We start from the raw sequence: 13587 nt of genomic DNA on the forward strand, positions 1-13587 counted from the left end.
GCTCCAGAAGACACGAGCAACCAGAGGCCACCATGGCCTTCCAGCCTTCTATGACAAGTGTGTGTCTGATCTCTCTGCACTTCCAACTTCGCTCGTGGTTGTCCTTGAGGGGGGACAACAACGATCGAAAGGGGGGATCTGTAGGGTATGGAGCAATCAGACACATACTAATTATTCGGCTCTGGTCAGCATTGCAAACCTTATGTGACCCGTCACAGAAACCAGGGACACAAGTCGGCAGCACAACTTTCGAGCAAAATGAGAAAGAAGAGTTTTTTTTCAAAATTGGTGATTTTCAATTTTTTGGAGAATCTGTTAATTGAAATCACGAAGAAGCCTCTCCATGTTTGAGATAGCAGTATTGGTATATTTAAAAGCTTACATTTTGAGGTTGAAATCGGCTTGTTTTCGGAGATTCTAGCATGCAGTAGGGGCGTGGCGTGTCATTGTCTGTGTGTATTTCCATACTGAATAACCCGGCGCTTTTGCCCCCGCCCTCCAAGTCAACCACATGGCTACTTATTATGCTGTGCTCTGGCCAGCTCTCTCTGATATCAAAATTCAATGAAGATGGATGCCGCAAAGATTGTCGCAGACGAGATGAACCGTCTGGCAGTTACACCGAAAATGTTTTCGCCGCACTTCGTGGGCTCGGGAAACTGAACCGGAGGTATGGGCGCAGCGCGCTCGCCCTCAGTGCTTCAATACGGCGGCTCGGCTCGCTGACAGCGGTGGCTGGCTGTTTCATATGTGACGGAGAATCGAAATAGAGGATGCAGTTAAGACCTTTGCTGCTGCGATGAAGGCCTGCCGTGCGTGTTTCTGAAATGTAAGTTAAGCTTCATTTGCTCTTTAGTCGTTATTTAAGATGCTGAACCTGCTGATGATATAATGTGCTTGCGGACATTTCATTTGTGTGTGTATACGCACATAAGAAAGTGGTGTAAAGAGATTTGCAACAGTAATTTGAGGAGGTGAAATGTGATTATTTGGAAAATTGCAGAAATGACTGCTTAAAGAAAAATGCCAGCAGGCATTTGCCTCCTACATAAACTTTAATATTGTTGACATTTTGGGCACACGAGCGTTGCGTACTATTTGCGCTATAGATATGTAGGCCTATGGCTTATTGGTCTTTGTTTGTTGTTGTTGGTTTTGCGTTATATGTATATGGCATATTGGTCTTTGTGTGTTGTTGCTGGTTTTGCGTTATACTGTATGTATATGGCATATTGGCCTTTGTGTGTTGTTGCTGGTTTTGCGTTATATGCAGGCTATATGGCATATTGGTCTTTGTGTGTTGTTGCTGGTTTTGCGTTATATGTATATGGCATATTGGTCTTTATGTGTTGTTGCTGGTTTCGCGTTATATGCAGGCTATATGGCATTATTGGTCTTTGTGTGTTGTTGCTGGTACGTTGCAAATAGAGGGGCAGCACAATTGTTTTTCGCCTAGTGCGGCAGAAGTGCACTCATTCGAAGTGTAAAAAAAGCTGTAAAGCACATGGAGGAGCTTTACAGGGGGTATGGCTTATCTAAATGAGATGTAAATGAGCCCTATTGTCACCCCCAGCAGCAGAGACAGGTGAGAACTGCACAATCTTTAGCTCGTTTTCTCCTCTTTGAGCTTTTTTAAGTGCCTACTTTAAAATGGCCACAACTTCTCCAAATATTATCAGATTTCCACATGTTACACATCGTTGGAAAGCTTGGATATTACACTCTCAGAATCTATGAATAACTCAAAATGCCCCAGAACCGACTTGTGTCCCTAGTTTCCGTGACTGGTCACTTATGCTACATTCGACAGATAAAACTGCGATTCTCGTACCTACAACACAGCGACATGGTATAGGAACAGTGTACACCCGTGAGACTATAATTAATCTTAGGAACTTAGGGCTTTATGACTTTCTCTGCACGGAGACGCGGACCGCACTCGCCAGCCTCGGACTGCTATGTCAAGCGGACCGAGCGACCAGTGGAACAGCGGTCTTTCCTACAACCAGAGGCCGCCCATGGAGACATCGAAGACGGTGCGACAGGAAGCAGAAGCGCGGCTGCCGCGGAGGACTAACAGCTAAGCTAAAAGCTAACCCGTACAGATCGCCGCTTCCCTCACTGCTGCTCGCCAATGTACGCTCCCTGGAAAATAAAATGGATTACCTTAAGCTGGAATTACATTCAAAGCTGGAAATACGAAACTGTTGTGCTATTGTACTCACTGAAACATGGCTCAGTGCATCGGTCCCAGATAGCGCAGTTAGCCTGGACGGGCTAACAACATTCAGAGCCGACAGAAGCAGCGCTCTCACAGGTAAAAGCAGAGGGGGGGGGCGTTTGCATCTATATGAAGAACAGCTGGTGTAACAACGCTTCCTGGGTTTCCAGTCACTGCTCTGCAGACATTGAACTCCTGACTGTGAGATGCCGACCTTTTTATCTGCCATGCGAATTCACCAGCGTAACTATTGTTGCTGTTTACATCCCACCTAGCGCCAATACGAAGCTAGCCCTCAGTGTTCTCTACCATAACATCACGGACATGCAAGCCACACAGCCGGAAGGCGTTTTCATTGTTGCTGGCGATTTCAACCAGGCCAACATGAAGACTGTGCTTCCAAACTTCTACCAACATGTGGACTTTGCTACAAGAGGGGAGAACACGCTGGATCTTGTTTACACTAATATAAAGAAGGCATACAGAGCAGCCCCCCGCCCCCTCTTGGGCTCCTCAGACCACCTCTCTGTCATGCTAATTCCTGCATACCAGCCTCGGCTCATCAGAGAAAAACCTGCAGTGAAGAAGGTGCGGGTATGGCCTGAGGGAGCGATGTCTGCACTGCAGGACTGTTTTGAGTGCACCGAATGGAGCATCTTCAAGGAGGCTGCAACAGACAACCAGCGCACCAATGTGGAGGAGTACGCTGCAACGGTGTCTGACTACATCAGTTGGTGCATGGAGAATGAGACAGCAACAAAAACAATAGTCACTCGGGCAAACCAGAAACCTTGGATGACCAAGGAGGTGCGAGCGAAGCTGAGAGAACGGAATGCCGCATTCAAATCTGGTGATGCTGAGGCTCTCAGGTCTAAAAGGGCTAACCTGAACCGGGCCATCAGAGACGCCAAGCGAGCCCACAGCCGGAAAATCCAAGGTCTCTTCTTAGACTCCAACGACACGAAAAAACTGTGGCAGGGCATCCAGTCTGTCACAGACTTCAAACCCACACCTTCATCCTGCCAGAACGACATCGACTTCCTCAATGAGCTCAACAACTTCTTTGGGAGATTTGAGGAGCTGAATTCTAACCCGGTGAGGAAAGTGACACCACACCCCGACGAACAAGCGCTCAGACTAGAAACATCAGCAGTGCGGATAGTTCTGAGGAAGGTCAACGCACGGAAAGCTGCAGGTCCCGACAACATTCCAGGTCGGCTGATTAAAGAATGCTCGGACCAGTTGACCCACGTGCTCACGGACATCTTCAACACGTCCCTGGACCAGGCCGTCGTCCCACGGTGTTTCAAGTCTGCCATTGTCGTTCCAGTTCCAAAGACAACCACCATTATGTGTCTTAACGACTACCGTCCCGTCGCTCTCACATCTTCCATCATGAAGTGCTTCGAAAAACTTGTCAAGGACCACATTATCTCAACGCTCCCCCCATCACATGACCAGTTCCAGTTTGCATACCAGCCCAAGCGCGGCGCAGAGGATGCAGTCTCCACTGCTCTCCACCTGAGCCTGGAGCACCTGGAGAAGAAGAACACATACGTGCGGATGCTGTTCTTGGACTTTAGCTCAGCATTCAACACGATCATACCCCAGGATCTGGTAGGCAAACTAAGCCCCTTAGGAATAAATACTCCCCTCCGTAACTGGCTGCTGGACTTCCTTACTGCCAGAACCCAGACTGTCAGAGTGGGGAACAACACTTCCAACGTCATCACACTGAACACCGGCACCCCCCAAGGCTGTGTCCTAAGTCCACTCCTGTTCACTTTGATGACGCACGACTGTCGCCCACACCACAGGTCCAACCACATCCTGAAGTACGCGGACGATACCACAGTAGTGGGCCTCATCCGGGACTATAACGAGGTGGCTTACAGGGAGGAGGTGCAGCATCTGGTGGACTGGTGCAGAGGGAACAACCTGATCCTGAATGTAAAAAAGACTAAGGAGATTATCGTCGACTTCAGGAAATCCAGACCTGCCCACACTCCCCTCTTCATTAACGACTCAGCTGTGGAGGTCGTCAGCAGCACCAAGTTCCTGGGGGTGCATATCACTGAGAACCTCAGCTGGTCAGTCCACATCTCCTCACTGGTGAAGAAGGGCCAGCAGCGCCTGCATTTCCTGCGTCGGATGAAGAGAGCATCTCTCCCGCCCCCCATCCTTCAGACCTTCTACAGAGGGACCATCGAGAGCCTGCTGACCAGTTACATCTCCATCTGGTCTGGGAGCTGCAAGGCCTCTGATTGGAAGTCTCTGCAGAGGGTGGTGAGGATGGGGGAGAAGATCACGGGGACGAAGCTCCCCTGCATAAAGAACATCGCGGAAAGGCGCTGCCTATCCCGGGCTCACCGGATCCTCTCTGACGCCACCCATCCCAACTATGGAATGTTTTCCCACCTGGCGTCCGGCAGAAGGTTCCGCAGCATCTTCTGCAGAACGACTAGATTTCTGAACAGTTTCTTCCCCCTGGCCATCAGACTGCTTAATACTACTCCCCATATGGATACGCACCTCAGATTAGCCTAAATTGTGTCGCCAAATTAATGTCTGTTTTCGCTAAACTCAGTGCAATTTTTATTGATTACTCTATTTGTAATAATTCAGTGCAAAAATGTGTATATATATGCTCTATATGCTCTTACCCTGTATATAGCTAGCTCTTAGTTATAGGAAGTATATTTATTTTTATTGTGTAGGAATAAGGTTTTAGCTTTGTTATACTGGCAGCCAAGTAATCGACATTTCGTTGTCAAATTTCACTGTGTGTTTTTTGTACAATGACAATAAAGGAAGTCTAAGTCTAAGTCTAAGTCTAAGTCTATTCATTATATACAAAGGTTTATGAAACTCCTCACACAGCCCAAATGAACAAACACAAGGGCAGAAACAGTGTCATGTTACAGGGCATGATAAGGAGATTTTATGACCTCCGAGGAATGTGGCCACATACTCAAGAGAGAGACTATGAAACAGAAACCTCTTTAAAACAGACTTTGCTGCATTAATCATAGACTAACTGATCTATAAATGAACATGCATAAAACTGTGAAAGAAACCGTGTAAATGGTTTACTGTCTCGTCTACTATTAGGTATATATTATGGTATGTATCCTGGTATACAACCAACTAACGATCAATGTAACCTCACCTGTATCATGCCTCCTACCGAATTAATGCTCATTTAATGACTCACACTTTGATGTACATCACCTTCTTCTAGAATGCAGTGTGGATGTGTTATAGCTATCTGAACATTAATGAAGGTATAATCATGCTAGGGACAAAGATCCGTAAATCAACTAAGAGCCCCTTTCCCTCTCAGACATGTCACCTTTCTGATTGGTCGAGTTCAACCCTTAGGGGAGGATCTTTTCCAGGCCTTATTAGAGACAGTCCACATGTGACCTCTCTCTCTTAGTTCTTTCATCCAGCCGCAACACTGTTCTGGTGATTCTGGGGAACCCCCTCCCCCTCCACGGGGGTCCCAGGGCCCAGCAGGCCTCAATCCAACCAGATATGGGCACAGGCAGGAGAGAGATGACTCTCTCACAAAGAACCAAGGACAATCTCAAGAGTTTTGGAACAAAGACTCCAACCAACAACGACTCCAATCACCCATCCTTCCGACTTCCTCACTTCTCCTGGGTGCTCGGCGTGGCCTCAACAGAGTCCCAGGCCTTCACCAAACCAGTCATGCGTTCCTGGAGAAAGAGAACGCTCAACCAACTTCCACTTGACAGTGCCGGAACCATCAACGACTTCAATTTTCAACAACTTCAAGAATTGTTCCCATTACAAATGCAAGTATTCAATTCAATGAAATGTGAAAATGAAATTCTGATGGTTCTTCTCATAGACCCTCTTCCGGTTTCCAATTTCATCCCATCACTAACCTATTTATGTATTCATGTGTGTATGTTGTTTAGTTTATTTATATTCATATAAATATCTATATTTAGTTAATAAAACTTCTACATAATATGTATTTGGTTCTGTTTTGTTTGCAATACAAGTCACTTTATGATCACTGTTTTTGCTACTGGCTCAAAGTACTGTACAGGCGAAGAAATAATTATTCTTCGGTGGCCATGGAAGATACCCTTTTCTTAGAATAAATTAATAATCAAAAGAGTTCGTTGGAAGAACTGATTAATTGATTGTAATATTAATTCAGCCACATCAAGTTAATCCAATTAACTGACCCAAATATTTATAATTAATAATAACAAGAAATTATTGATTATTAATATTTCCAGAAAGCTGAGTTCCTTACACTGCCAACACTGGAAATTGGATAATGACAAGTTGTTGCAGGTTCATCCATTATATTTGTTGGTGTTCATGCAAAAAAAAGTAAATCAATTTTAATTATTATTATTGTTATATATTACAGCATTTCTTTAAAATATTTCCATATCAGATGGTCACAATACCCATCAAAACCTAATACATGCATGATGTTAGAATAGAAAAGGGGGGAACAGATAAAATAGTCTGGTATTTAAATGTGACTAAACAAAGTTTGTTGTCCATGATGAGGAGAATAGATGTGTGTAGATTGCAGTGCCCTTCCACCCTCAGGGGCCCAGCAACGACCCCCGGAAGAGCAAACAAATACACATTTCAAATGGGTGTACCTTAAAGTCTGGTTAGTGTATCAAAGAGAAAATCGGCAGGACAAATGCTTATGCTATGTTTACTAAATAATGTTGGGCACAGTTTTCAGACATATATGGAAAGCTGGCATGAATTTTTTTAAAAGTGCTCACAGTAAAATATCACATTTCAGTCTGTCATAAAGGCAGTTTATGTCATAAAGGTTTGCACAATGAACATTTAGATATCAAGTTGTCCATTAAATATATTATTTATTTAGAATGTATTGTTTCATTGCTAAACGTTTTAAACTACATTACCCACATATCTCTGTCATTCTATCAATGCAACAGGAAACGTGGTGCTGTAGTTCATTGAGATGTGCAGAAATGCTAAGGGTTAGGGTTGGAATCTCGATAAAGGAGTATTTTCCCACAGCATAGAGACATTTTATAGTTAACTTATTGTATAACTAACGTGATAATAACACCAAAACATACTTTGTAACATGAAGCGCCGTTTTATATGGGTTAAAAGATAATCCAATCACACCAAGTTCTGCGATGCAGTCACAGCCAATGACAACCCAGCTGAACAGATGTGTCACACTTACTTGCCCATTTATGGTAAATGATGACAGATCTCTTCTGGTTCCGGCTGCAGGGATAGATTTAATATTTGGCCTGTTAAATATGTATTCCTTCTAATTAAATAATAAAACTCACATTTAAAAACAAAAGACTCCCGTGTGTGCTTACCAAGGCAAGGCAAGGCAAGTTTATTTGTATAGCACATTTCATACACAATGGTAATTCAAAGTGCTTTACATAGAAGAAATTAAAATAATCAAAAGAAATCAGAATAATTACAACAGTTTAGAATAAAAGATAAAATACAGAAATAATCAAATGAAATCAGAATAATTAAAACATAAAATAAAATACAGTGCAAACAGTCGGACAAACAGTGGCACAGTGCTCATTCACTAAATGCACAGTTAAACAGATGTGTTTTGAGTCTGGATTTGAATGTGACTACGGTAGGAGCACATCTGATCTCTTCTGGAAGCTGGTTCCAGCTACGGCTGGCATAGTAGCTAAAAGCAGACTCGCCATGCTTAGAGTGAACCCTTGGTATTTCTAGCCGATGTGATCCTAATGATCTGAGTGATCTGTTGGGTTTATATTCACTGAGCATATCTGCAATGTATTGAGGTCCTAGGCCATTGAATGATTTATATACCAGTAATAATACTTTAAAATCAATCCTAAATGTAACTGGCAGCCAGTGTAAAGACCTGAGGACTGGTGTGATGTGTTCATATTTTCTGGTTCTGCTCAGAATCGTCTCGGTTACGTATGTAACCCTAGTTCCCTGATAGGGAACGAGACGCTGCGTCAAACGCTGCGGGAACGCCCCTGCGTTGTGCGTCATGAAGCACGTATGGAATCAGCCCAATGGAGAGATGAAACGTCATAGGCGGGTGACGTCATCGACCAGGAAACTATAAAGCACCCCAAAAACACAAGCGCATTAGCTTCTGATAGGCTTGAAGGAAGCGCTAACGGGAGTGCCGGGAGTATGGCGGAGCGACGCAGCGTCTCGTTCCCTATCAGGGAACTAGGGTTACATACGTAACCGAGACGTTCCCTTTCAAGGGAACTTCGAGCTGCGTCAAACGCTGCGGGAACGCGAATACCCACGTCGCCATAGGACCAAATGACCGTCATGTGAGACTAGCGCACAGAGGACGAGAGCACCTGTGCCCCAGGGGTAGAGCTTAAGTCTAGGTCATAGAACTTAATAAAAGTATGCGGTGAAGACCATCCAGCCGCATCACAAACATCACTCAGGGAAACCCCCGACAAAAGAGCTTTAGAAGCAGCCATACTCCTGGTAGAGTGAGCTCGGACAACCAAAGGTGAAGGCTGGCCAGCCGACTCATAAGCAAGTGAGATAGCCTCAACCACCCACTTGCTCATTCTCTGTTTAGACGCCGGACACCCTTTCCTGGGTGGCCCGAAACATACAAAAAGTTGTTCTGATTTCCTCCACAGGGCAGCTCTGTGGACATAAGCGTCTAATGCCCTAACAGGGCAGAGTGAATTAAGTTTCTCCTGGTCCGATGACATAAATGGAGGAGGACAGAAAGCCTGCAGAACCGTAGGTCTAACAATATTAGTAGGAACCTTAGGAACGTAACCTGGTCTAGGATGCAGAAAAGCTTTAACCATGCCAGGTGCAAATTCCAGGCACGAGGGTGAAACCGACAGAGCCTGCAAATCTCCGATTCTTTTTAGTGAAGAGATAGCAAGCAAAAAGATAGTCTTAAAAGTGAGAAACTTCTCGGGAACTTCTTCGATAGGTTCAAAAGGAGCTAGGGAAAGACCTTCTAATACAATGGCCAGATCCCAAGTCGGCACCCTCGTACGAACTGCTGGCCTCAGCCTCAAAGTGCCACGGAGGAAACGAGTTATAAGCGGGTGTCTCCCAAGAGAAACTCCACTGAAAGGGACGTGGTAAGCAGCTAGTGCCGCCACATACACCTTTAGTGTGGAGGGGGATAACCCTGTGGAGAAGCGCTCCTGCAGGAATTCCAGCACTGCACCCACTGGGCAGTTAACTGGGTCCTGCAGGTGTTCTCCACACCAAGAAGTGAAAAGTTTCCACTTCAAGGCATAAAGCTTCCTCGTGGATGGAGCTCTGGAGTTAAGAATGGTCTCAACAACCTCGGTTGAGAGACCGGAGTCTATGAGCTGGGCCCCCTCAGAGGCCAAGCCCACAGTTTCCACAATTCTGGGCGGGGGTGAAGTATCGTGCCCCCCGCCTGGGAGAGTAGATCCCTCCTGACCGGGAGCTCCAAAGGAGAACCGTCCAGGAGAGAAATCAGGTCCGCAAACCATACTCGGGCCGGCCAGAACGGGGCTACTAGTAGTAGACTGACCCCGTCCCGGCGGACCCTCTCCAGAACTCCTGGTAACAGAGCAATCGGGGGAAAGGCGTACAGACGTGACCTCGGCCACGGCTGCACCATAGCATCCAACCCCAGGGGGGCTGGAAGAGTGATGGAGAACCACCGATGACAATGAGTGGTCTCCTTGGAAGCGAATAGGTCCACCTCGGCGCGACCGAAACTCAACCAAAGGAGCTCCACCACCTCGGGGTGGAGTCTCCATTCCCCTGGCCTCGGCCCCTGCCTCGACAGGGAGTCTGCTACCACATTCAAATACCCAGGGAGATACATTGCTCTCAGAGATAGTAGCTTCCCTTGGGACCACAGGAGGATCTGACGGGCCAACTTGTAAAGCCGGCGAGACCGCAGGCCCCCCTGATGATTTATATAAGAGACCACCGACGTGTTGTCTGATTGAACTAACACATGATGGCCTCTCAGGTCTGTTAGGAAGTGTTTCAGAGCCTGAAACACAGCCAACATCTCTAGACAATTTATGTGCCACGAAAGATGATGATCCTGCCACAGACCTTGGGCTGGGCGACCACTCATGACCGCCCCCCACCCTGTGAGGGAAGCATCCGTCGTTAGCGTTATGCGACGACAAAGAGCCCCCAGCACAGGACCTTTGGATAGGAACCAAGTTTCTCTCCACATGACCAGAGCACGAAGGCAGCGCCGCGTGACTTTGAACGTGCGGAGCGGATTTCCCCTCGGGGAGAATCCCTTGGTCCTGAGCCACCACTGTAGCGGTCTCATGTACAACAGGCCGCAAGGTATAACGTTGGACGCTGCTGCCATCAGACCCAACAGTCTCTGAAACTGCTTGACAGTGAGTAGCTGGCCTAGCTTCACTTGTTTCACAGCTGAGAGAATCGAAGCGATGCGGGTCGGAGAGAGTCGCGCCCGCATCGATACCGAATCCCAAACGACACCCAGAAAAGTGGTCTTCTGGGAAGGAGATAATACACTTTTCTTTGCGTTCAGCCTCAACCCCAACTTTCTGATATGAGCGAGGACGACATCTCGATGCCGAACCGCCATCTGCTCGGTCTGAGCTAAAATCAACCAATCGTCGATGTAATTGAGAATACGAATGCCCTGAAGCCTCAGAGGCACTAGTGCTGCATCCATGCATTTCGTGAAAGTGCGGGGAGATAAAGCTAGGCCAAACGGAAGAACCCTGTACTGGTACGCCTCGCCCCCGAAGGCGAACCTCAGGAACTTCCTGTGTTGTGGAAGGATGGACACATGGAAGTATGCGTCCTTCAGATCTATCGTGACAAACCAGTCCTCGGACCTGATTTGAGACACGATCTGCTTGATAGTGAGCATCTTGAATTTTAGCTTCCCTACCGAGCGATTCAATATGCGCAGGTCTAAAATTGGACGCAACCCCCCATCCTTCTTTGGAACGATGAAATATCGGCTGTAATAACCTGACTCCAAACTGGGAGGAGGAACCCGTTCTATAGCCTCTTTTTGAAGGAGCGTTTTCACCTCTTGTTCCAATACCAGAGCCTGCTCGGGGCCCACCACTGTGTGCAGAACCCCTCTGAATTTTGGTGGACGACACCTGAACTGGATAGCATAACCCTTTTCTACTGTCTGCAGGACCCAATGAGATATTTTTGGAAGGCTTTTCCACTCTGCCAGAAATTCTACTAAGGGTACCAGCCTCTCGAGACTGGCCTCTGGTGTAACTTGAGCAGCAGACGCAGCGCCCTGTAACGGCGCACCGGCAGGGAACAACTGGTCTGACCGCTCTGAGACCCTCCTCAGAGGGAGCGAGCGTCCCTCGGGAAAGCGCTCGCTGGGATCGTCTGTGCCCCGGCATAAAGGCGGGGTTGGCAGAACGAGCCCCTGAGGGCACCGAGGAGGAATGGGCACCGTAAAAAGAGGTGAACACCTTTCCGCCTCGGTGGGGACCACCCTCAGCATCCTGAACGGCTTGGCGTCAGGACTTCTTCTTAGCCGAAGCCTTCTTAGCCAATATAACTGTCCTCAGATCAGTTCTACTGGGAGAAGGCTTCGGCTGAGAGTGTCGCGGCTGAGCCCACTGTCCAGCAGGGGGAGCACGAGACGCGACACTCTGCCTCTACTGCGCTCTATGTGATGAGCTCGAAGACGGCCGGGGCTGCTCCCGCCCAGCAGCCCCAGGGACATGAACTTTAAGGGGAAGAAACTTTTTAAAAGCTGCAGTTTGTTTCTTTTCTTCTTGGAATTTATCGATAACTGAATTCACAGCATCACCAAACAACCCCATGGGAGAAAGAGGAGCATCTAAAAGAAAAGCTTTTTCTCTCTCTTTAATATTAGTCTGATTTAACCACAAATGTCTTTCTGCGGCCACCAGAGCTGCCATAGAACGACCCATTAATTTGGCCGATTCTCTGGTGGCACGCAGGGATAAATCAGCAGCCTGACGCAGTTCGCGAACTACGTCAGTACTGACCTCCTCACTCTCACTCATGTCCCTTAGCAGATCAGCCTGGTATGCCTGCAAGATTGACATAGTATGCAGACATGACGCAGCCTGACCTGCTGCCGAATATGCTTTACCCACCAAAGCCGAAGTGTTTCTTAAAGGCTTGGTGGGTAATGCCGGTGCCTTAATAGATGATGCTGCTTCGGGGGAGAGATGGCTCGCAAGCGTCTCTTCCACACGAGGCAAAGCACCATAACCATGAGCCTTGGCTCCCATAATATTAGCGTATGTTGAAGTCTGGGGACTAAACACTCTATATGACACCGGTTTTCTCCATGATTTCGACACCTCGGTGTGGAGATCATGGAAAAACGGCAGGCACCGGCGTGGAGGCTGCACACGTGACGGCAAAAATCTCTCATCCAACTTTGATTTAGAAACAGACTCCTGACTAGTCACTGGCCATTCAATATTAAGTTTTTCAACAGCTCTTGTTAACACCTCCATAAGCTCATCACTCTCAGGAGTGTGGGGTGGCGAATCCTCCACATCTCCCTCAACACTAACAACATCAAGTTCCTCAGAACTGGATAGCTGCAGCATTGGTGCCTCAGCCCGAGCGGAAGAAACCGCAGCGCGTGCTTCCGAACCCGGGACTGAGGCACTGGATCTCACAGGTGAAGGGAGAGATAAGGCAGAGCCCGTCTCAAACCCCGCTGTGAGATCCATCTGCGATCCCCACGATAAGCGCCGCCGCTCTGCCTCGGCAGAAGCGGGACCCGAACCGCGGGGAGCGCGCACCGAACCGCTCTCCTCAAAGAGCGACCGGCGGGAGCGGAGCGTCCTTAACGGCAAACGCTCGCAATGCTCACAGTCTGCTCCCTCGAGAGCAAACTGGGCATGCTGAACTCCCAAACAAACAACACAAAGATCATGTGTATCCCCGCTCGTTAAATAACGCGAGCAGGGAGGAACACACTTTCTAAACTGCTGTTCGTCCGCCATAATCTCTCAATATATATATATATAGGGATAAATTGTTTGTGTGGTGCAGGGTATGTAAGACAGACAATATCACACAGGGACAGATTCACATGTAGCGCGACTGAAAGCACAGAAGCTAATGCGCTTGTGTTTTTGGGGTGCTTTATAGTTTCCTGGTCGATGACGTCACCCGCCTATGACGTTTCATCTCTCCATTGGGCTGATTCCATACGTGCTTCATGACGCACAACGCAGGGGCGTTCCCGCAGCGTTTGACGCAGCTCGAAGTTCCCTTGAAAGGGAACCTAGCAGCAGCGTTCTGTATGAGCTGCAACTGTCTTATGGTCTTTTTGGGAAGGCCAGTGAGAAGTCCATTACAATAAT

This window comes from Siphateles boraxobius, unplaced genomic scaffold, assembly GCF_051911475.1.
Source record: "Siphateles boraxobius isolate OS27281-9 unplaced genomic scaffold, OSU_SipBor_1 130, whole genome shotgun sequence".
NCBI lineage: Eukaryota > Metazoa > Chordata > Actinopteri > Cypriniformes > Leuciscidae > Siphateles > Siphateles boraxobius.